Source organism: Salmo salar, chromosome ssa12 (genome assembly GCF_905237065.1).
Source record: "Salmo salar chromosome ssa12, Ssal_v3.1, whole genome shotgun sequence".
In the NCBI taxonomy this organism is placed as follows: Eukaryota; Metazoa; Chordata; class Actinopteri; order Salmoniformes; family Salmonidae; genus Salmo; species Salmo salar.
Genome location: NC_059453.1, coordinates 78696343 through 78721224, shown reverse-complemented (window position 1 = coordinate 78721224; position 24882 = coordinate 78696343). Strand labels below are relative to the sequence as shown.

The window sequence follows — 24882 nt, the reverse complement described above, 5'->3', positions numbered from 1 at the left end:
TTTTTACAAATGTATTGAAAATTAAATACAGAAATATCAAATTTACATAAGTATTCACACCCCTGAGTCAATACTTTGAAGAAGCACCTTTGGCAGTGGTTACAGCTGTGAATCTTTCTGGGTGAGTCTCTAAGAGCTTTCCACACCTGGATTGTGCAACATTTGCTGATTATTCTTTTCAAAATTCTTCAAACTCTGTCAAATTGGTTGTTGATCATTGCTAGATAACCATTTGCCATAGATTTTCAAGAGAGTAGAGTAGGCCCTTTTCTTGCAGTCAAATGACCAAATCGCCCTCTAGTTGCCTCATTGGTGGAATGTTTTAAGTATTTGAATTAACATTATTTTTGAAACGCCTCAAATCTTTTTTTTCTCTGTCAAATGGTTTTGTAATGTTTCAGTCTTCAGTGATGTATATAAAGTGTAATATTAGGATGCAAACTCAAAATTGAATACATTTATTGTGTATACTTTTGTTTCAAAGTAGATTTGTTTAAGACTACCAAGAAACATTCTAGGTGACCCTGATTTATCTGCTTCAGTAAAAGGTTAAAGTAAAAACTGTAACTCGCCACTCAGGAACATTCACTGTCTTCTTGGTAAGCAACACCAGTGTAAATTGTGTTTTCAGTTATTGTCCTGCTGAAAGGGAATTAATCTCCCAGTGTCTGGTGGAAAGCAGACTAAACCAGGTTTTCCTCTAGGATTTTGCCTGTGCTTAGCTTCATTCCGTACATTTTTTTATCCTAAAAACTCCCCAATCCTTAACAATTACAAGCATACCTATAACATTATGCAGCCACCACTATGCTTGAAAAAGTGGAGAGTGGTACACAGTAATGTGTTGTATTGGATTTGCCCCAAACATAATTCAGGACAAAAAGTTAATTGCTTTGACAATTTCTTTTTCAGTATTACTTTAGTGCCTTGTTGCAAACAGGATGCACATTTTGGAATATTTTTTATTCCGTACAGGCTTCCTTCTTTTCACTCTGCCAATTACTGTAGGTTAGTATTGTGGAGTAACTACAATGTTGTTGATCTATCCTCAGTTTTCTCCTATCACAGCCATTAAACTGTTTTAAAGTCACCATTGGCCTTATGGTGAAATATCTGAGCGGTTTCCTTCCTCTCCGGCAACTGAGTTCAGAAGGACGCCTGTATCTTTGTAGTGACTGGGTGTATTGATACACCATGCTTAAAGGGATATTCAAAGTCTATTTATTTTATTTGTTCCCATCTCCCTAATAGGTGGGCACTGTCTTTGCGAGGCATTGGAAAACCTTCCTGGTCTTTGTGGTTGAATCTGTATTTGAAATTCACTGCTCGACTGAGGGACCTTACAGATTATAGTATGTGTGGGGTACAGAGATGAGGTAGTCATTCAAAAATAATATTAGACACTATTAATGCACACGGAGTCCATGCAACAAATTGTGACATGTGACAAATTTTTACTCCTGAACTTATTTAGGCTTGCCATAACAAAGTGGTTGAATGCTTATTGACTCAAGACATTTCAGGTTTTCATTTTTAAATAATTTGTAAATAATTCCACTTTGACATTATGGGGTATTGCGTGTAGGCCAGTGACAATTGTTTTTTGCAATTCATGCCATTTTAAATTCAGGCTGTCAAAATGTGGAAAGGGTCAAGCGGTGTGAATACTTTCTGAAGGCACTGTATGTTTTGTATTGTAATTTCTTTTACATAAATAATATCTTAACAAAAAAAAGAAAATGAACTTCACGGATGGATGTCCTCTGGTAATGAACAGCATGTCATGAAGTGTGTGATTTCAACATGTGGAGAAAACAAGCACTAAAACCAAATGGGCAGTGGAGGAACCAATTCAAGCCACCATAAAATAGGCCATAAATCCATAGTGTACGTAGGCACAGACAGAGAAATCTACTGCCTTTCTATAGGAAGAGATATGGACTCTTTATGTTTTACTATTCAATTAATGACCTCTATATTACTGCAAAGAGAGAATGTATAATCTTTTAGTTAAACGGAAAGCTCCTAAACTAAAGCTACAAGAGAGCGCAGCAGCAAAGGTTTATTTGTTGCCACTTCATGATTCAAATAAACCCTATTAAAGCAATTATCAAAGCATCAGGAGAGTTGTGGATTGGAGAAAAGCCTTTTGTGAGAATCCGGATGTTAGACACTTTCAGCAGCGTCCCTCAAGAAATGTGTATGTAAGATGAATGGTTATGCAACAGATACAGTACATAGATACAGTAAGAAGTTACGAAGCTGCCTAGTGCCTACACATCCTACCCCCAAACACATTAAAATCTACCCCCTGCAAGCCCCCCTCCCACAGACCCTTCTGGTTCATGCTTCCCACCCAGCTGATGGGAGCTCAGAGATACAGACACAAAGAGAAGGGATGAGCTGTTTCTAGTCTATCTGTCTGTCCCTATAATGCTCGACTGGCAGGCTGGCAGGCTGGTACACTGAAGGATGTCTCTGTGTGTGGCCTGTACATTAGCACACACACAGTGGCTTTACTGGGGTGCCTTCCTGAGAGGGGGGCACTGGGCCCAATGTTGACAAAGCCTGGTATGGTCTGCTATCAGCCAATTCTCTGTGCACCTAGTGTTAAAAATCAATTAGGCCGGCCTACAACAGACCACTATCATATTTAACTTTTAATCAACGTTCAGGAAGAGAGCAGGGGTATGGGGAGACAGAGCCAGCCAGTGTGGTGAGTGGTGGTGATCTGGAAAATAACATTGGAAAACACACATAGTGCTACATCCGAGATGAGAGGTGACCTGATTGGAATATACTATGAGGAAAGACTGGCCCCACAACGGGCAGATTCAGGGATCTGAGAGAGAAGAGGCCCTTTGTGGTGAGCTATCAAAAGCACCTTACGCAACCGTCTACAAGAAGTGTAAAAATAACACATTTATTGATTCAGAAAACAATCCTCTTTAAAGGGATACTTCAGGATTTTGGCAATGAGGCCTTTTTTCTACTTCAACAGAAGCAGATTAACTCTTGGATACCATTTTTATGTCTCGGTGTCCAGCATGGAGGACGTTAAAGGTAGTTTCACTACCTCTAGTTAGCATTGGCTCGCGAAACTACCTCTAACTTCATCGGTGAATAAAAGGTGATAAATGAATGTAGTTTTTACAAATGATAATGAGGCTGTGGGGCTGTATACAGCTGTGTACATTTGGCTATATTTGCTCACTGCTGCCCAACTGTTCATATTGACTACAATATGGTGTTACCACACCATTATCTGTTGCAAAGAGACAGACCTTCCAGTAGGGGAGAGTGGGGTAAGTTTAGCCAAAAGGTTAAGTTAAGCCACCCTTGTTTCTATGTTGAAAGTGTTTTAAAAATTACAAAGTGTTTGTTTGGTGTTAAGCCTTTGTTAAAAGATGCTTAAAATGATACAAAAAAGTGATTGTGTTGAATTGTGTTTGGGAAATAAAGCTTCAAAAAGGTAGTGGTAATATTTCAGAAAGAAATTTGTAGCTCAGCTTACCCCATTTCCGTAGTAAGTTGTGCCAAGAGACCAATTTTTTGGGACAAGCTACTGTATATTTTCAAATCTATAATGTTTACATGAACTCAGATTATTTCCAGGGATACACAACGTCCTGAAATATAAGTAGATATCTTTCTTAGAAGGAATACTACATTTGCCTTGACAGAGTGATGCTGATTGTAAAATAATTATCAACTTACCCAACTCTCCCCTAGGTCTAGAGTCAATTTAAACAGCACTGTGTTATGTATGAATGTATCAGGTATGTGATCAGTATTGGTAGCATCATGTAAATAACAGCTCAGCTTGTGGTATAAATCCATGCGTTGAGGGAATCCCAAACCACAGAGGGTTCTGCTGTTTCAGCCATTGATTTATAACTCTTAACCAGGACATCAATCCTGCGAGCTGTCACCCTCTGCCACCCCTGATCCTCTCTTTATTCAGGGTGAGTGACAGATAGACAGATGAATCCACTGGAGGGGTTGTGTGGTTGTTAAAACCAACGATCATCGCTTACTGAGACCACACAAACAACTCCAATCCTACAATATTGAATTCAGTCGCCTCTGGTATAACAATAGTAGATAATATATTTTTTGGGGCTCACCTGTTTTGCATGTTATTGTTTGCAAACATATGAGTTGTTTGCAAAAAAAATCATTGAGTTAATAAGCCACATACAAACATGGTCTCTTTTTTGCTTTCTTGAGTAAGGCAGCTCCAAAATGCAGGTGTTTCAGCCAAGCTCAGTGTTTTCTGTGGTGGTGGGGCAGCCAGCAGAAAATACGGAGCGTAGGGGATGGTAATGTTCTCTAGTTGTGCCGTGATTGGCTCAGTGTTCTGCCACTCATGGGGACACTATGCCACCGCCAAGTCTAAGGGTAGAACTTTATGGAAGCCCCCTGGGTACATTAATTGTGCCACGTTCAAAACAACTGTAAATTAGAAACTGGGAAATATGATTTAAATGGGTTTAAGAAAATTGGGAACTCAGGAAAAAACGAGCTACGACTGAGAAAATACGTTTTGGAACGGTCATCCAAACAGACGATATGAAACTTTTCAGGGAAGTTAGGAACCAATATACACAGGCAGTTAGGAAAGCAAAGGCGAGCTTTTTCAATCAGAAATTTGCATCCTGTAGCACAAACCTGTAGCACATAACCACCATCAATAAGAGACAATACTGTGCAGCTGTATTCATCGACCTGGCTTTCGACTCTGTCAATCACCACATTCTTATCGGCAGACTGAACAGCCTTGGTTTCTCAAATGACTGCCTCGCCTGGTTCACCAACTACTTCTCAGACAGAGTTCAGTGTGTCAAATCGGAGGGCCTGTTGTCCGGACCTCTGGCAGTCCCTATGGGGGTGCCACAGGGTTCAATCCCCGGGCCGACTCTTTTCTCTGTATACATCAATGATGTCGCTCTTGCTGCTGGTGATTCTCTGATCCACCTCTACGCAGATGACGCCATTCTGTATACTTCTGGCCCCTCTTTGGACACTGTGTTAACTAACCTCCAGACGAGCTTCAATGCCATACAACTCTCCTTTCGTGGCCTCCAACTGCTCTTAAAAGCAAGTAAAACTAAATGCATGCTCTTCAACTGATCACTACACACACCTACCCGCCCGTCCAGCATCACTACTTTGGACGGTTCTGACTTAGAATATGTGGACAACTACAAATACCTAGGTGTCTGGTTAGACTGTAATCTCTCCTTCCAGACTCACATTAAGCATCTCCAATCCAAAATTAAATCTAGAATCGGCTTCCTATTTCACAACAAAGCATCCTTCACTCACGCTGCCAAACATACACTCGTAAAACTGACTATCCTACCGATCCTCGACTTCGGCGATGTTATTTACAAAATAGCCACCAACACTCTACTCAGCAATTTAGATGCAGTCTACCAAAGCCCCATATACTACCCACCACTGCGATCTGTATGCTCTCGTTGGCTGGCCCTCACTTCATATTCATCGCCAAACCCACTGGCTCCAGGTCATCTATAAGTCTTTGCTAGGTAAAGCTCCGCCTTATCTCAGCTCACTGGACATCATAGCAGCACCCACCCGTAGCACCCGCTCCAGCAGGTACATTTCACTGGTCACCCCCTAAGCCAACTCCTACTTTGGCTGCCTTTCCTTCCAGTTCTCTGCTGCCAATGACTGGAACGAACTTCAAAAATCACTGAAGCTGGAGACTCATATCTCCCTTACTAACTTTAAGCACCAGCTGTCAGAGCAGCTCACAGATCACTGCACCTGTACATAGCTCATCTGTAAATAGCCCATCCAACCACCTCATCCCCATACTGTTATTATGTTTATTTTGCTGCTTTGCACCCAAGAATCTCTACTTGCACAATAGTTTTCTGCACATCTATCACTCCAGTGTTTAATAGCTATATTGTAATTATTTTGCCACTATGACCTATTTATTGCCTTACCTCCCATATCCTCGCTCATTTGCACACACTGTATATAGACTTTTTCTACTGTATTATTAAGTTTATGTTTGTTAATTCCATGTGTAACTCTGTGTTGTTGTTTGTGTCACACTGCTTTGCTTTACCTTGGCCAGGTCGCAGTTGCAAATGAGAACTTGTTCTCAACTAGCCTACCTGGTTAAATAAAGGTAAAATAAAAAAACATGTAAAACTCCAAAATGTTCTGGGACCCTGTAAAGTCCATGGAGAATAAGAGCACCTCCTCCCAGCTGACCACTGCACTGAGGCTAGGAAACACTGTCACCACCGATAAATCTACGATAATCGAGAATTTCAATAAGCATTTTTCTACCGCTGGCCATGCTTTCCACCTGGCTAACCCTACCCTGGTCAACAGCTCTGCACCCCCTACAGCAACTTGCCCAAGCCTCCCCCATTTCTCCTTCACCCAAATCCAGATAGCTGATGTTCTGAAAGAGCTGCAAAATCTGGACTCCTACAAATCAGCTGGGCTAGACAATCTGGACCCTCTCTAAAAGTATCCGCCGCAATTGCTGCAACCCCTATTACTAGCCTGTTCAACCTCTCTTTTGTATCGTCTGAGATACCCAAAGATTGGAATGCTGCCGCGGTCATCCCCCTCTTCAAAGGGGGTGACACTCTAGACCCAAACTGTTACAGACATACATATATCTATCCTACCCTGCCTTTCTAAGGTCTTTGAAAGCCAGGTTAACAAACAAATCACCGACCACTTAGAATCCCACCGTACATTCTCCGCTATGCAATCTGGTTTCCGAGCTGGTCATGGGTGCACCTCAGCCACGCTCAAGGTCCTAAACGATATCATAACCGCCATCGATAAAAGACAATACTGTACAATACTATCATCGACCTGGCAAAGGCTTTCGACTCAATCACCGCATTCTTATTGGCAGACTCAACAGCCTTGGTTTCTCAAATGACTGCCTCGCCTGGTTCACCAACTACTTCTCAGATTGATTTGACACACTGAACTCTGAGGGCCTGTTGTCCGAACCTCTGGCAGTGTCCGTGGGGGTGCCACAGGGTTCAATTCTCGGGCTCTTTTCTCTGGATACATCAATGATGTTGTTCTTGCTGCTGGTGACTCTCTGATCCACCTCTACGCAGACGACACCATTCTGTATACATATGGCCCATCTTTGGATATTATGTTAACAAACCTCCAGACGAGCTTCAATGCCATTCAACACTCCTTCCGTGGCCTCCAAGTGCTCTTAAATGCAAGCAAAACTAAACGCATGCTCTTCAACTGATCGCTGCACGCAGGTTCTGACTTAGAATATGTGGACAACTACAAATACCTAGGTGTCTGGTTAGACTGTAAACTCTCCTTCCAGACTCACATTATTAAGCATCTCCAATCCAAAATTAAATCTAGAATCGGCTTCCTATTTCGCATCAAAGCATCCTTCACTCATGCTGCCAAACATACACTTGTAAAACTGACTATCCTACCGATCCTTGTTTTGGCGATGTCATCTATAAAATAGCCTCCAACACTCTACTCAGCAAATTGGATGTAGTCTATCACAGTGCCATCCGTTTTGTCACCAAAGCCCCATATACTACCCACCACTGCGATCTGTATGCTCTCGTTGGCTGGCCCTCGCTTCATATTCATCGCCAAACCCACTGGCTCCAGGTCATCTATAAGTCTTTGCTTGGTAAAGCCCCACCTTATCTCAGCTCACTGGTCACCATAGCAGCACCCACCCGTAGCACGCGCTCCAGCAGCTATATTTCACTGGTCACCCCCAAAGCCAATTCCTCCTTTGGCCGCCTTTCCTTCCAGTTCTCTGCTGCCAATGACTGAAATGAACTGAAGAAAAAAAAATCACTGAAGCTGGAGACTTATATCTCCCTTACTAACTTTAAGCATCAGCTGTCAGAGCAGCTTACCAATCATTGCACCCATCTGTAAATAGCCCACCCAACTACCTCATTGTCACGACAGTGACGGATGGTGGCGCCCCTCCTCGGCCGGGCGGAGAACGTGTATTGAGTTTTTTCCTTCTGCCAGTGGTTTCTTTTATTTGTGTACACCACCGCAGAATCTTTCAGGGCTGCGCCCCTATACCTTGTCGACCACGTACAGTGCTTCAAATAAAGAAGTGTGGTCACGAACTCTCTCTGTCTCCTGCGCCTGACTCTACCTCTCCTGTTGTTCCTCGAGCCAGCCCGTGACAGAAATCACGTACCCAAACTAAATGGAGTCAGCAGGAGCTTCAGCGCCAGCCATGTCCATCGAGGAAACCGTCGACCAACACTCCACCCTGCTCCACCGGCTGGGGAACGCCATGGATCAGGTGTTGGCGCGCCTGGAGAGCTGGGACCGACGCGCTCTCGGCCCCCTGAACGCGGCAGGCCAACAGCCTGCGCCCCCACCAGCACCCACAGCACCCAGTACCAGTGGGGTGAAACTCGCTCTCCCCGGGGAGTACGATGGAACGGCCGCTGGGTGTAAGGGCTTCTTGCTCCAGTTGGAGTTATACCTGGCGACCGTTCGTCCCTCTCCCTCGGGGGAGGAGAGCGTCAGCGTCCTCGTCTCCTGCCTCACGGGTAAGGCCCTGGAATGGGCAAACGCCGTGTGGGACAGTCCGGACTCAGCCAGGGACAACTACCCAGAGTTCACCCGCCGCTTTCGGGCAGTATTCGATCATCCCCCGGAGGGGAGAGCGGCGGGTGAGCGGCTGTTTCACCTGAGGCAGGAGACGAGGAGCGCGCAGGACTTCGCTCTCGAGTTCCGGACCCTGGCCGCGGGAGCAGGGTGGAATGAGAGGGCCCTTATAGATCACTACCGTTGTAGTTTGAGGGAGGACGTCCGCCGGGAATTAGCCTGTCGGGACACGACCCACACACTGGACCAACTGGTGGATCTGTCCATCCGACTGGACAATCTGCTGGCCGCCCGCGGACGTCCGACCCGGGCCCTGCTCATTCCACCCTCCAGCCCTCCTGCTCCCACGCCTATGGAGATAGGGGGGGCAGCAGCCAGGAAGACTGGAGGGGGAGGTCGCTCCTGCACCTCATGTGGTCGCAGAGGGCACACTGTGGACCGGTGCTGGGGAGACTCCCCTAGGAGTCCAGAGGGCAGGCAGAGCGCTCCTTTGACACCTCAGGTGAGTCAGCACCAGCCTCACCCAGAGCCCCCTGTCCGTCACATGTATGTGTCAGTGTCCTTTCCTTGTTTCTCCCCTCACTCCCGGTTTAAGGCGCTAGTCGATTCAGGCGCAGCAGGGAGTTTTATGGACCGTGGGATTCCCCTGGTCAAGTTGGATCAACCCTTCCCCGTGCACGCCCTAGACAGTCGACCACTAGGGTCATGGCTGGTCATGGAGGTCACTGTGCCTCTGGTCATGGTAATGCGGGGGGGTCATGAGGAGCGGATTAGTCTTTTCCTCATCGATTCCCCAGCATTTCCAGTGGTTCTAGGGATTCCCTGGCTAGCCACTCACAACCCTAAGATTTCGTGGGGACAGAGGGCTCTTAAGGGGTGGTCAAATGAGTGCTCGGGCAAGTGCATAGGAGTTTCCATCGGTGCGACTACGGTGGAGAGTCCAGACCAAGTATCCACCGTGCACATTCCCTCAGAGTATGCCGATTTGGCTATCGCCTTCAGTAAAACGAAGGCGACCCAATTACCACCTCATCGACGAGGAGACTGTGCGATAAACCTCCAGGTGGGCGCTGCCCTTCCTCGTAGTCACGTTTATCCCCTGTCTCAGGAGGAAACAGCGGCTATGGAGACATACGTCACTGAGTCCTTGAGGCAGGGATACATTCGGTCATCTCACTCACCCGTCTCCTCGAGCTTCTTTTTCGTGAAGAAGAAGGAGGGAGGTCTGCGCCCGTGCATTGACTATAGAGGTCTAAATGCCATCACAGTGGGTTTTAGTTACCCACTACCTCTCATCGCCTCGGCGATGGAGTCATTTCACGGGGCGCGCTTCTTCACGAAATTGGATCTCAGGAGCGCATATAATCTGGTGCGTATCCGAGGAGGGGACGAGTGGAAAACGGCATTTAGTACCACATCTGGCCATTATGAGTACCTCGTCATGCCGTATGGGTTAAAGAATGCTCCCGCAGTCTTTCAATCCTTTGTGGACGAGATTCTCCGGGACCTGCTCGGTCAGGGTGTAGTGGTGTACATCGATGACATTCTGGTCTACTCCACTACACGCGCCGAGCATGTGTCTCTGGTGCGTAAAGTGCTTGGGCGACTGGTGGAGCATGACCTATACGTCAAGGCTGAGAAATGTGAGTTTTCCAAACCAGCCGTCTCTTTCTTGGGGTATCGCATTTCCTCATCAGGGGTAGTGATGGAATGTGACCGCGTTTCAGCCGTGCGTAATTGGCCGACTCCCACCACGGTGAAGGAGGTGCAGCGATTTTGGGGATTTGCCAATTACTACCGGAGGTTTATCCGGGGCTTTGGGCAGGTGGCGGCTCCCATTACCTCACTGTTGAAGGGGGGCCCGGTGCGGTTGCAGTGGTCCGCGGAGGCGGACAGGGCCTTTAGTCGTCTGAAGGTTTTGTTCACCGACGCTCCGGTGCTGGCGCACCCGGACCCCTCTTTGTCCTTCATAGTGGAGGTGGACGCGTCCGAGGCTGGGGTAGGAGCCGTGCTGTCCCAGCGCTCGGGCGCCCCCCCAAAGCTCCGCCCCTGCGCCTTCTTCTCTAGGAAGTTGAGTCCGGCGGAGCGTAACTATGATGTGGGGGACAGGGAGCTGTTGGCTGTGGTCAGAGCCCTGAAGGTGTGGAGACATTGGCTTGAGGGGGCACGTCACCCTTTTTCTCATCTGGACTGACCACCGCAATCTGGAGTACATCCGGGCGGCGAGGAGACTGAACCCGCGTCAAGCCAGGTGGGCGATGTTCTTTACGAGATTTCGGTTTAACATCTCGTATATCCCAGGTTCCCGGAACACTAAGGCCGACGCACTGTCTCGTCTCCATGACGCCGAGGAACGGTCCACCGATCCCACGCCCATACTTCCAGCCTCCTGCCTGGTGGCACCGGTGGTCTGGGAGGTGGACGCGGACATCGAGCGGGCGTTACGGACGGAGCCTACTCCTCCGCAGTGTCCAGTGGGTCGTAAGTACGTTCCGCTCGATGTTCGCGATCGGCCAATTCGGTGGGCTCACACGCTTCCCTCCTCGGGTCACACAGGGGTTGAGCGGACAGTGCGTGGTCTTAGTGGGAGATACTGGTGGCCCACCTTGGTGAGGGACGTGAGGCACTATGTCTCCTCCTGTTCGGTGTGCGCTCAGAGTAAGGCTCCCAGGCACCTGCCTAGAGAGAAATTACAACCCCTCCCGGTTCCACAACGACCATGGTCCCACCTGGCGGTGGATTTCTTGACCGATCTCCCGCCGTCTCAGGGCAACACTACGATCCTGGTTGTTGTGGACCGGTTTTCTAAGTCCTGCCGTCTGCTTCCGTTACCCGGTCTTCCTACGGCCCTGCAGACCGCGGAAGCCTTATTCACCCACGTCTTCCGGCACTACGGGGTGCCCGAGGATATCGTCTCAGATCGAGGCCCCCAGTTCACGTCCCGAGTGTGGCGGGCGTTTATGGAGCGACTGGGGGTTTCGGTCAGTCTGACCTCGGGGTTTCACCCCGAAAGTAATGGGCAGGTGGAAAGGGTAAACCAGGAGGTGGGCAGGTTCCTGCGGTCCTACTGCCAGGACCGGCCAGGGGAGTGGGCAAGGTTCGTGCCATGGGCCGAAATGGCTCAGAACTCTTTGCGCCACTCCTCCACCAACATATCACCATTCCAATGTGTGTTGGGTTATCAGCCGGTCCTGGGGCCATGGCATCAGAGCCAGACGGAGGCCCCTGCGGTGGAGGAATGGGTTCAGCGCTCAAGGGAGACCTGGAACGCTGTGCAGGAATCCCTGGAACGAACCAGGGTACGACAAAAAGCGAGCGCTGACCGGCACCGCAGCGAGGCCCCCGTGTTCACCCCAGGGGAGAGCGTCTGGCTCTCGACCCGGAACCTGCCCCTCCGCCTGCCCTGCCGGAAGCTGGGTCCGCGGTTTGTGGGGCCATTTAAAGTCCTGAGGAGAATAAACGAGGTGTGTTACAGATTACAACTTCCTTCTTATTATCGCATTAACCCCTCGTTTCATGTGTCTCTCCTCAGGCCGGTGGTAGCTGGTCCGCTGCAGGAAAATGAGGTACGGGAGGTCCCTCCACCCCCCCTGGACATCGGGGGGCCCCCGGCGTACACAGTCCGGTCCATCTTGGACTCCAGACGCCGGGCGAGGGGCCTGCAGTACCTCGTGGACTGGGAGGGGTACGGCCCGGAGGAGAGGTGCTGGGTACCGGTGGAGGACATACTGGACCCAGCGCTCATCCGGGAGTTCCACAGCCTCCATCCGGATCGCCCTGCGCCTCGCCCTCCGGGGCGTCTTCGAGGCCGGCGTCGGCGCACGTCAGGGGGGGAGTACTGTCACGACAGTGACGGATGGTGGCGCCCCTCCTCGGCCGGGCGGAGCTCGGCGGTCGTCGTCGCCGGCCTACTAGCTACCATCGATCCCTTTTTGTTTCACTTTCGTTTGGTTAGGTCTAGGTAGGCGCGCACCTGTTTTGGGTTAGTCATTAGTAAGGGGGGGTTATTTAGGTTAGCGTAGGATGTATGTGGTTGTACGTGATTGTGTTGCTTGTCCGGGTTTTGTGTGTTCGTAAAAGAACGTGTATTGAGTTTTTTCTTTCTGCCAGTGGTTTCTTTTATTTGTGTACACCACCGCAGAATCTTTCAGGGCTGCGCCCTTATACCTTGTCGACCACGTACAGTGCTTCAAATAAAGAAGTGTGGTCACGAACTCTCTCTGTCTCCTGCGCCTGACTCTACCTCTCCTGTTGTTCCTCGAGCCAGCCCGTGACACTCATCCCCATGTTGTAATTTTATTTTATATTTTGCTCCTTTGCACCCCAGTATCTCAACTTGCACATTCATCTTCCGCACATCTATCACTCCAGTTTTAATTGCTAAGTTGTAATTTTTTCGCCACTATGGCCTATTTATTGCCTTACCTCCCTAATCTTACTACATTTGCACACACTGTATATAGACTTTCTATTGTGTTATGGACTGCATGTTTGTTTATCCCATGTGTTGTTTTTTTCACAATGCTTTGCTCTATCTCGGCCAGTTCGCAGTTGTAAATGAGAACTTGTTCTCAACTGATGTACCTGGTTAAATAAAGGTGAAATAAACATTTTTTTTAATTAAAAATAAATAAAATAATTGTAAATCGGGAACTCGGGCCTCTTTCTACAGCTCCAATCTGAAGATCACTGACATCATCATGATTCGACCTTGTTTTTTTCAGAGTTGTCTTGAAAGCATCAATAATCCAGAGAATGCCAGACTTGGATGACAATGTTTGATGACAAAAGTTTCCCATGAAGGACCGCCGCACCACCTTCCTGTTCAAGTGAGCACAGCACACAAAGGTGAGTCCAAAAATGTCTTGTATGCTGCCGCATAAATTATGTAATATGCCAGGGAGATATGTATACTGTAGCTAAGAAAGTAATACTAAGTGTATGTTGTGTAGTAAGCTGTTAGTAGCCCATGTGCCTCACCCTAATAATTTGGTCTATTTTCCCCTCTTTATTTTGCATACTGTTCTGACTTGGTGGTGCACATGTAGCCTATAACCTGTTTTAGAGAAATGTAATAATAGAATATTGCAAGAGCTTTCATTGTCTGCTTATATGCCCACTTTATTTATCCTATGGTTCTTACTTTATGTCCAGGGAGAACACTGTAAGAACGGCCCATGTTCTGAATTCTGTCGACTGTACATTTCAAAAGTGCTGAACAAATAGTTATATTGACAACGTCCGTCCTAGCTCGCTCACTAATGTCTTAATCAATATTACGGATTACCTCTTATCTGCTTGTCGTCCCCTTATGCCATAGTTTGTACAATTTGTCAGTAGAAACCACATTTACCTTAAGCAAGTCAGCCATATTTTTTTAAAGGAAGTAAATGAGGCTAAATTAACTATTTCGCTGTCGGACAAGGCTCCGCTGATAGCCATGTGGTAAGGTGTTGGGACTGCTGTTGGGACTCTGCTGTTGGGACAGCTTTATGCAGGGCCTAACAGTTTGTGGGCACCGTTTGTCACCGTTATAGTGCAATTAATGTATTGTTTAGTGTTGTGTAGTGTAATGGCTTTGCTGGCATGCATCCCACATTAGTTTTTTTTGCCCCACCAGAATGTTCATGCTAAAATCGTCACTGGGTATAACACAAAAGAAAAAGGCAGTGAAAAGTATTTGAGGTAAAATATCTAACTCTGAATAAAGTGATTTGAATGTGTGAGCTCTGTCTGGAACCGATAGACTATTCCCTATGGTAAACGGCGGTGGTGTTGTTGACAGTAGCCTGCTGTGCTGTTACCTCTCCTGAGGTTGACAGCAGCCATAGTAATATCATACTAATAAGAACTGATGCTATTTCTGCTCACTGAGCTGTGTAGGCAGCTAGGCAACAGTCCAGTACAACATCAGATCAATGAAGATTCCATTCCACCCACTGACAGGCTTATTATGTTCACATCAAATATGTAACACATACACACGCACAAACATACTCATAGAAGTCAACCCCACAGTGGATAACAAGTCTTACCTTTGCTTCTCAAATGTTCTCTTGCAGTGTTCAGAGACCAAGGTCTGGAAGTAAACAAAGTCAAAAGAAGATCTGGAATCAGAGACAACATATATAGAGAGCTACTAATAACCCATCAAAGTAATAGTTTTAGTTAGAGTAAGTGTCTTTGTCTCCCGGTTATGTCGTCAAAGTGAGTGAATGCACTATACTCTGTTCATGCTGCCTATTCCTGATCTGGGATGATGTAGACCACATACAGCAGCCTCTGTCCATACTACATTCTGGCTCTTTTGGGTGGTTATGTATTACTCCATTACGGCTCATCCCCAAAAGATGCCATACTCTGTTAAATACAAAAACCAATGTTTTAAGTGAGAAGTAGGAATTGGTCTGAAGCTGAAAAAGAAAGGAAATTCATATGAGCACCACAACGCCTACTCCACCCATGCTCTACCAAGGTTTTCCAGCACACAGCATTAACTTACAACAGTTGCTATGTTGGTCTCTTGTACTTCAAACAATGCGTTTGCAGGTTACTTAGGATTCAAACGTTCTCAAACAGCCTAATTCATACTCTTTGTCACGGGTTTCGTAGGGTAGAGACCAAGACGCAGCGGGAAAATATATACTCATCTTCTTTTTATTTGGTGAAGAAGGAAAACACAAATACATATACAGAATAACACAAACGAATTGGACAGTCTTGTCAGGCACACAGCTAAACAAGCACAATCTCCCACAAAAACCCATGAAAAACAAACTCCTAATTACAGGACCCTCAATCAGAGGCAACAATAACCAGCTGCCTCCAATTGAAGGTCCAACCCCAATTAACTACACATAGAAATACAAAAGACTAGATAGAACATAGAAAATATACTAACATAGAACATAGACTAACAAACCCCGAACCACATAAACCAAACACCCCCTGCCACGTCCTGACCAAACTATAATAACAAATAACCCCTATACTGGTCAGGACGTGACACTCTTAGAGGAAGTGCTCCCACAATAACGGGATTCGTACCACATTCAAGTATTGGATTCTTCATACACCACACTAATCCCATTCCAATACCTTTTCAATTAAATGAAAGCAATCTTTGCTTCTATACTTATAATACCATCATGCTGTCATGGTTCCACCTGTCACCAGAGGGCGGCAAAGACCATCCTAGAGACATTAACGACACTCAGTGTGTCCTATTTACTCATTATGATGTATCTGTTAAAAGAGGTGTGTTTTCTGTTTTCTGTTGTCTTTTGCTGAAGCTTGAATTATGTGCCATGTGCGTTTGTCTCCTGAGTGAGTTTTCGAGACTTAGTGTTTGTTGTTTTCCCAGTGTTACTGTGATCCTTCCGTTACCGTGTCTCAGTAAAGTATTATGTTTTTCCTTAACCTCTCTTGGGTAGGAGGCAGTACTTTGAATTTTGGACGAATGAGGTGCACAATGTAAACAGCCTGTTACTCAGGCCCAGAAGCTAGGATATGCATATGCATGGTAGTATTGGATAGAAAACACTAAGGTTTCCAAAACTGTTAAAACAATGTCTGTGAGTATAACAGAACTGATATGGCAGGCGAAAACCTGAGGAAAATCCATCCAGGAAGTGGGATATTTTTGATGTGGGTACTAGCGTCCCACCTGCCCATAAGAAGCTAACCGCTGATTCCTCATCTGGTCTCTTCTCTGCACCTGGGTCCAAGCTCACCATGTCACAGCAAGCTTCAGCCCACAACATGGACCCAGTAGAGATCACCCAGATCAAGAATGTTGTAACCCACAAAGGAGCACTGCTGGAGTGGCAGCAAGAACAACTATTCCAGATATCAGAAACACTCCGGGCACTTACCAACTCCCTCCAACCACCGTCCAACCCTAACCTAGGAGGAGCCAATGCCCAAGTCTCATCACCCAGTGCTACAGGCATTGCCATAGTTCCTCCAGAGAACCTGCACTGGGAACCCAAGATCCCAGCCCCCAAGTGGTATAACAGCCACCCGGGAGGATGCAAGGCGTTCCTCACCCAGTGCTCTCTGGTGTTTGAGCTACAGTCCTCCTTGTTCCACACCGATCAGACCATAATCGCCTACATAAGCTCTCTACTCTCGGGCAAGGTGTGTGCAACAGCAGCCACCATCCTGCAGCTCCATTTTAGCCTTCACTGTCGAGCTGCGATGAGTCTTTGACCACCCAGTCAGCAGACGAGAAGCAGTCAGCCATTGAATTCCGCACCCTCGCCGCCAAGAGTGGATGGAATACGGAGGTTCTGGTCATCGCTTTCCACCAGGGGTTGTCTAACTCCATCCAGGATGAACTGGCCTCTCGGGATCTGGGAGAGGACCTCAAGTCCCTGACAATGCTGGCAATCAGGAATGACAACCGCCTCTGAGAACACGTGAGACAGTGCTTTTTTTACACCACCACAGCATCCTGGTTTCCTGAGCACCCCAAGCCCCTCAATCCCAGCACTGAGAAGCCCATGCAGCTGGGACGCACACATCTGAGCCCACAGCAGCATGACAGGTGCATGTGCGAAGGCTGCTGCCTCTACTGCGGAGGTCTCGGCCATCTCCATGCTACATGTCCAGAGCTGAAGGGAAACACCAGGGCTCGCCAGGACAAGGTCAGACCCTGACGAGCTGTGCAGTTACCCCCCGGCTACCCAGTCACCGTCTGTCACTACCCGCAACACGCAACCCTCCACCGGGACAACCGTCAGCACTAGATTCAAGAATTTGTGGACTCCGGGGCTGCAGATAATTTCATTGATCAAGACTTCGCCAGAGAATTACAAAGCCCCTGCTTGAAATGTCCAATCCCTCTGCAGATTCACGCCCCATTGGCTCTGGCCAGGTGGAATATCAGACCAAGCCCATTCTACTGCAGGTTGGGGTGAATCACTCAGAGACTCTTAATTTTCTTTTGATCATGGCTCCCGAGAACCCCCTTATCCTAGGATACCCTTGGCTAGTGCTACATTAGCCACTACTCTCCTGGTCCACGGGACACCTACTAGACTGGTGTAAGAACTGCCAGACTAAATATCTAAATACCCACGTAGAGCATCGCCGCGCCCTCCTGCATCCATTGAAGTCCAAGACTTCTCCGCTCTCCCTCCCCAATACTTCAACCTCCGGGAGTCCTTCAGTAAGAGACAAGCAGCCCCCCGCCCTCCTCATCATCCATACGACTGCGCCATAGAACTCCTACCCGGCTCCACCCCTCCCCGGGGCCGTCTTTACTCCCCCTTGATCCCTGAAGCTGCAGTCATGGACAATTACTTCCAGGAGTCGCTGGAGGCAGGTTTCATTTGCTCCTCAACATCCCCAGCTGGTGTGGGTTTCTTCTTTGTGGGTAAGAAGGATGGAGGCCTACATCTGTGCATCAATTACAGAGGGCTGAACTGGATCACGATTAAGACACGTTACCCCCTACCCCTTGGAGCAGGCCCAGGGGGCCCAATTCTTCACCAAACTGGACCTCCTCAACGCTTACAATCTGGTGAGAATCAAGGAGGGAGATGAATGGAAAACTGCCTATAACACCCCTAGTGACCACCAGGAGTATTTAGTCATGCCATTTGGATTATCGAACTCACTGGCAGTCTTCCAAGCATTGGTCAATGACACTCTTAGGGATATGTTGAATCAGTTCGTCTTTGTTTACCTCGACGACATCCTGATCTTCTCCAAGACCCTTCCTGAACACATCCTGCACGTCGGCCAAGTCTTGATTGAGAAGTATGAGTATCTCAAGTCTCTTTCCTGGGCCACATTATCTCTACCGCCGGCATCCAATTTTTACAGCCATTTTATACAGAACTTTCACGGCCGTAACCCGCAAGTCCCAGACCCGTTTTGGCTGGACCCCTGAGGCTGACAGGGCATTCATGGAGCTCAAGGGACGTTTCACCTCCGGACTCATCCTCGTTCATCCTGATCCTACTCGTCCCTTCATGGTAGAGGTGGATGCCTCGGACACTGGAGCAGGGGTGGTCATTTCATAGCGGAACAAGGGGGACAGGAGAATGCGCCCAAGTGCCTTTCTTTGCAAGCGGTTCTCGCCAGCGGAACACAACTACGATGTAGGCAACCAGGAGCACTTGACAGTCAATTGGACCCTTGATGGGTGCAGACACTGGTTAGAGGGGGCACCTCATCCTTTCGTGATCTAGATGGACCAAAATAACTTGGTCTCCATTCATGAAGCCAGGAGGTTGAATGCTCGCCAGGCTAGGTGTTCTCTGTTTTTTAACAGGTTCAACTTCACTCTAGCCTATCGCCCGGGATCCAAGAATCAGAAAGCAGATGCCATGTCCCACCAACATGATGGCTCTAATGAGGAGAGGGACTCCGAGCCCATCATCCCCAGCTCCTCGCATTGTGCCTCCCATGTTATGGGGTATAGAGACCACGGTATGACAAGCCCAGACCTGAGAACCTGACCCCGGCAGGGGTCCAACTAACAGACTTTATGTTCCGTGATCAGCCTGTTCTCGAGTGCTACAATGGGGACATTCCTCTAAATTAACTGGGCATCCAGGGGTTAATCGGACAGTGGAGTTCCTGAGGCAGAAGTTCTGGTAGCCCAACATGATTGAGGATGTGAGATCCACCTGTGGCCAAAGCAAGTCCTCACGACAGCGATCGGCTGGGTTTCTCCAACCTCTGCCCATCCCCACTGGTCTCACCTGTCCATAGACTTTATCACAGGGTTACCTCCATCCCAAGGGCTTACCACTATCCTGGTGGTCATGGATTACTTCTCCAATACAGCCCATTTCATTGCCTTACCCAAGTTGCCCTCAGCGAAGGAGACCGCTGATCTCATGATTACCCATGTCTTTCGACTACACGGACTTCCCCAGGACATTGTCTCGGATCGTGGGCCACAGTTCGTCGCAAGAAAGCCTTCTGCTCCCTGTTGGGGGCATCGGTGAGTCTCTCCTTGGGGTTCCACCCACAGTCGAATGCAAATGGAGCGGGTCAACCAGGAGCTGGAGAAGTTCCTCTGCTGTTTTGTTTCCACTCAGGCCAGCAACTGGAGCAAGTTACTCATCTGGGTGTAGTATGCTCACAATACACTGCCGAACTCGTCTACTGGACTGTCGCCGTTCGAGTGTCAGTTCGGGTTCACCCCCCATTTCCTGAACAAGAGGCCAAAGCGGGGTGCCATCAGCCGAGGCGTTCATTCGACGATGTCGCCGCACCTGGATCAGAGTGCGATCCTTGCTCTGCTCATCTGCCCGACACCAACCCCAAGCAAATCAGCACCGAAGGCCTCTTCGGCTCCTCCTACCTGGTCAACGATTGTGGCTGTCCACCCGTGATCTTCTCTTAAAGGTAGACTTGCGGAAGCTTGCTCCACGCTACAGCGCATTAACCCGGTCACTTATCGTCTCCAGCTTCCCAGGTTTATGAGGGACTGTCCATCCTTCCATGTCTCCCGTCTCAAGCTGGTAAGGACCAGTCCCTTCTCTCCCCCCACACCTGCCCCTCTGCCCCCTTGACTTGTCGATGGTCGCCCAGTCTACACTGCCTGGCATCTGTTGGAGGCTCATCGGGTCTGAGGCACATTAACAACACTCAGGTGTGTCCTATTTACTCATTTTGATTTCCCTGTTAAAAGAGCTGTTTTCTGTTGTCCTTTGCTGAAAATTGAATTATGTGCTGTGAGCATTTGTCTCCTGAGTGAGTTTTCGAGATTTAGTATTTGTTGTTTACCTAATGTTATTGTGATCCTTCCGTTACCGTGTCTCAGTAAAGTATTATGTTTATCCTTAACCGCTGATTCCTCATCTGGTTTCTTCTCTGCAACGGGGTCCAACCTCACCATGTCACACATTCTTGACTGAGCTAGCTGTTTTGTCTTGTAGTAATGTGGTGCCTGGATGTATTTCCATAAACCTTTATTTTAGCAATACATGTAGTTGAGAAAAAACTATATATTTCATAACATATTTTTGGGGTCAGTAGGTGACCAACATAACAACAAGTGGTGGTGTGTTGGACACAGTCACTCATATAGAGAGGTCTATAGAGCCTGTCTCCATTCCTGAAATATTGAAATTTACTCAAACACTTGCTCTTATTTTATCAATTGCACTGCTGATCAATGGGCAGTTCATTACCTCTGTCAAATGAATATGTAGCTTAAAGCTCTGTGTATTTGTATTTCTTTTTGCAATAAAGTTGGTGATGCTATGATAACATCTAAAAAACATACAGCCTAATGATATACACTGCTCAAAAAAATAAAGGGAACACTTAAACAACACAATGTAACTCCAAGTCAATCACACTTCTGTGAAATCAAACTGTCCACTTAGGAAGCAACACTGATTGACAATAAATTTCACATGCTGTTGTGCAAATGGAATAGACAACAGGTGGAAATTATAGGCAATAAGCAAGACACCCCCAATAAAGGAGTGGTCCTGCAGGTGGAGACCACAGACCACTTCTCAGTTCCTATGCTTCCTGGCTGATGTTTTGGTCACTTTTGAATGCTGGCGGTGCTTTCACTCTAGTGGTAGCATGAGACGGAGTCTACAACCCACACAAGTGGCTCAGGTAGTGCAGCTCAGCCAGGATGGCACATCAATGCGAGCTGTGGTAAGAAGGTTTGCTGTGTCTGTCAGCGTAGTGTCCAGAGCATGGAGGCGCTACCAGGAGACAGGCCAGTACATCAGGAGATGTGGAGGAGGCCGTAGGAGGGCAACAACTCAGCAGCAGGACCGCTACCTCCGCCTTTGTGCAAGGAGGAGCAGGAGGAGCACTGCCAGAGCCCTGCAAAATGACCTCCAGCAGGCCACAAATGTGCATGTGTCTGCTCAAACGGTCAGAAACAGACTCCATGAGGGTGGTATGAGGGCCCAACGTCCACAGGTGGGGGTTGTGCTTACAGCCCACACCGTGCAGGACATTTGGCATTTGCCAGGGAACACCAAGATTGGCAAATTCGCCACTGGCGCCCTGTGCACTTCACAGATGAAAGCAGGTTCACACTGAGCACGTGTGACAGACGTGACAGATTCTGGAGACGCCGTGGAGAACGTTCTGCTGCCTGCAACATCCTCCAGCATGACCGGGTTCACGGTGGTTCAGTCATGGTGTGGGGTGGCATTTCTTTGGGGGGCCGCACAGCCCTCCATGTGCTCGCCAGAGGTAGCCTGACTGCCATTAGGTACCGAGATGAGATCCTCAGACCCTTTGTGAGACCATATGCTGGTGTGGTTGGCCCTGGGTTCCTCCTAATGCAAGACAATGCTAGACCTCATGTGGCTGGAGTGTGTCAGCAGTTCCCGCAAGAGGAAGGCATTGATGCTATGGACTGGCCCGCCCGTTCCCCAGACCTGAATCCAATTGAGCACATCTGGGACATCATGTCTCGCTCCATCCACCAACGCCACGTTGCACCACAGACTGTCCAGGAGTTGGCAGATGCTTTAGTCCAGGTCTGGGAGGAGATCCCTCAGGAGACCATCCGCCACCTCATCAGGAGCATGCCCAGGCATTGTATGGAGGTCATACAGGCACGTGGAGGCCACACACACTACTGAGCTTCATTTTGACTTATTTTAAGGACATTACATCAAAGTTGGATCTGCCTGTAGTGTGGTTTTCCACTTTAATTTTGAGTGTGACTCCAAATCCAGACCTCCATGGGTTGATAAATTGGATTTCCATTGATTATTTTTGTGTGATTTTGTTGTCAGCACATTCAACTATGTAAAGAAAAAAGTATTTCATAAGATTATTTCTTTCATTCAGATCTAGGATGTGTTGTTTAAGTGTTCCCTTTATTTTTTTGAGCAGTGTATATATATATATATATATTCTCTTAAAATATATATATATTGGATATATACAGTACCAGTCAAAAGTTGACGCACCTACTCGCTCAGGGTTTTTCTTTATTTTTACTATATTCTACATTGTATAATAATAGTGAAGATATCAAAACTATGTCATCATATGACCTGGCTTCCACAATCAACCTGACCTCAACCCAATTGAGAGGGTTTGGGATGAGTTGGACCGCAGAGTGAAGGAAAAGCAGCCAACAAGTGCTCGGCATATGTGGGAACTCCTTCACTGTTGGAAAAGCATTCCAGGTGAAGCTGGTTGAGAGAATGCCAAGAGTGTGCAAAGCTGTCATCAATGCAAATGGTGCCTACTTTGAAGAATCTAAAATCTAAAATATATTTAGATTTGTTTAACACTTTTGTTTTCCCAGCCAAAGCCCGGACAGATCGAACATCTCTGGAGGGACCTGAAAATAGCTGTGCAGCGATGCTCCCCATCCGCCTGACAGCGCGTGAGAGGATCTGCAGAGAGGAATAGTAGAAATTCCACAAATTTTAGAATAAGGCTGTAATTTTAACAAAAAGGGGTCTGAATACATTCTGAATGCACTGTATATTTTGTTTTACACTGTTTGGACTTAGGTGACCTGAAAAAAAGGTTAAGCAGCCGTTCAAGGATTGCAGTTGCAGAAAAATCCCTTTCAAGCATAAGAGTACCTGTAACTATGCTAGCTAGCTGCCATTCAGCTGTTTTTCTGATAACCTAATTATGTGAAGAGTAAAGGTCAGGTAGTTAATAGCTAGCTACCTACTGTACTCAAAATGTAGCTAGCTTGTTAGTTAGTTAGCTAGCTACCTGGCTAGCTATTTAAATAAAAGCTGGAATGACCTAGCTGAAATGATTACAAGTATCCCCACTAGCTGGCAAAAAAAGTCAAATGGGGGTGCTTATATTTGTCCTGTTTCACTGCATGTATAAGTGTGTAACCTGTATGTGTGGGAGGTGTGAAATGTAAATGTGTTTTTTACATATCCCAACTCCCCCTGAGACGCCCTCGGAGAGTGGGGTCACGGCCAGGGATCAGCCATTATTGACTGCGACCCATATAACAGTTGGCCCTAAAGCTTTTTGTAGGGAGCCAAGGAAACCAAGTATTGCCTTTATCAGTGATAGACACCAGCTATAATGTGGACCAATAATTGTATAGCAATATAGCTAGCAACTAATACAATAGCCTAATGTTCTTGAACATTGTTTTGATGAGCAGGTTAAAATAAGGCTGTGACTTTGTCAAATCATAAATCATACTCTGTACCAAATGCATTGCCCATCAATAAACATCTTACAATGTTTACATATCATGTAGTCTACTGTATGTTCATTATTATTATATTATTATAATAGTATTATCCAACTTCATCCAAATATTATACTGTTGATGTGTATGGAGTACAAAATCACTGGTTAGCTTATATTCTCAGAACAATAACACTGGTGTTCCTGTAACAGAATGTGCATACATCAATATAGGTTATAGCCAAGAGAGGAGGAAGTGGTGGCTTGTTAGAGCACAGAAACGGTTCAGATTTCAGTGGTGCTAATGATGACCCACATAACAGTTGAAATGTCAATGTGGCCCCCCTCAAACATATTGTAACATTGGGAACCCTTAGTAGGCAATGATAGGACCCTGAGCACAGGAATATACAATAATGACCATGTGGGCATTGTGTACATTGTAATAATTTATTTTCCATTCCATTGTTTGCTCAGCTTGCAATTGTAGTTGGTTATGTAAACATGATCAGAACAGGCATTGAATGATAACAGAACAAAACATGGACCAATTCTGTGATAATTATTTTTTAACAATTACATCCACATCCTCACTTTATGTTAATATTACAATATTGCTGCTTGCTCAGCATCTGTCCTTGGTCTACATCACACAGCCTGGGAGTCCTCCATCCTGTAAGATACATGAAACACATAGGTAGGTTGTTGAATTATCATGATGTCTGTCATGGATCTGGTCCATTCATTCACTTTTTGCTGTTCTCAGTTTAGCCTAAAGAACTGAGAATCAGGCAGGGATTATCTCTCTCTGTTTACAGTTGTTGTCTTAAGTCTCTCTTTATGTAGTGTTGTGGTGTCTCTCTTGTCGTGATGTGTGTTTTGTCCTATATTATTATTATTATTATTATTATTATTATTATTATTTTTAAATCCCAGCCCCGTCCCCGCAGGAGGCCTTTGCCTTGTGGTAGGCCGTCATTGTAAATAAGTTTGTTCTTAACTGACTTGCCTCGTTAAATAAAGGTTAAATTAAAAATTTAAAAATAAACAGTCAAGACATTGCTGTGGGGTGCCTACCCATTGTGTACATCAACACCCGGGTCAAGCCACCCA

At 46.9% G+C, this 24882-nt stretch overlaps 1 protein-coding gene across 3 annotated transcripts in view; it reads right to left on the bottom strand.

Moving 5' to 3' along the window:
* The window catches only part of LOC106565789 (extracellular sulfatase Sulf-2), a 94037-nt gene that overhangs the window by 50428 nt on the left and 18727 nt on the right, over positions 1-24882 (bottom strand). For 2 of the 3 annotated variants that reach the window (XM_045691797.1, XM_014133319.2), the window contains exon 2: positions 14676-14719. The exons of the other annotated variant lie outside the window; for it this stretch is intronic. The gene's annotated coding sequence lies outside the window, so the exon portion shown is untranslated. The remainder of the gene's footprint in view (positions 1-14675; positions 14720-24882) is intronic. 3 annotated transcript variants of the gene reach the window in all.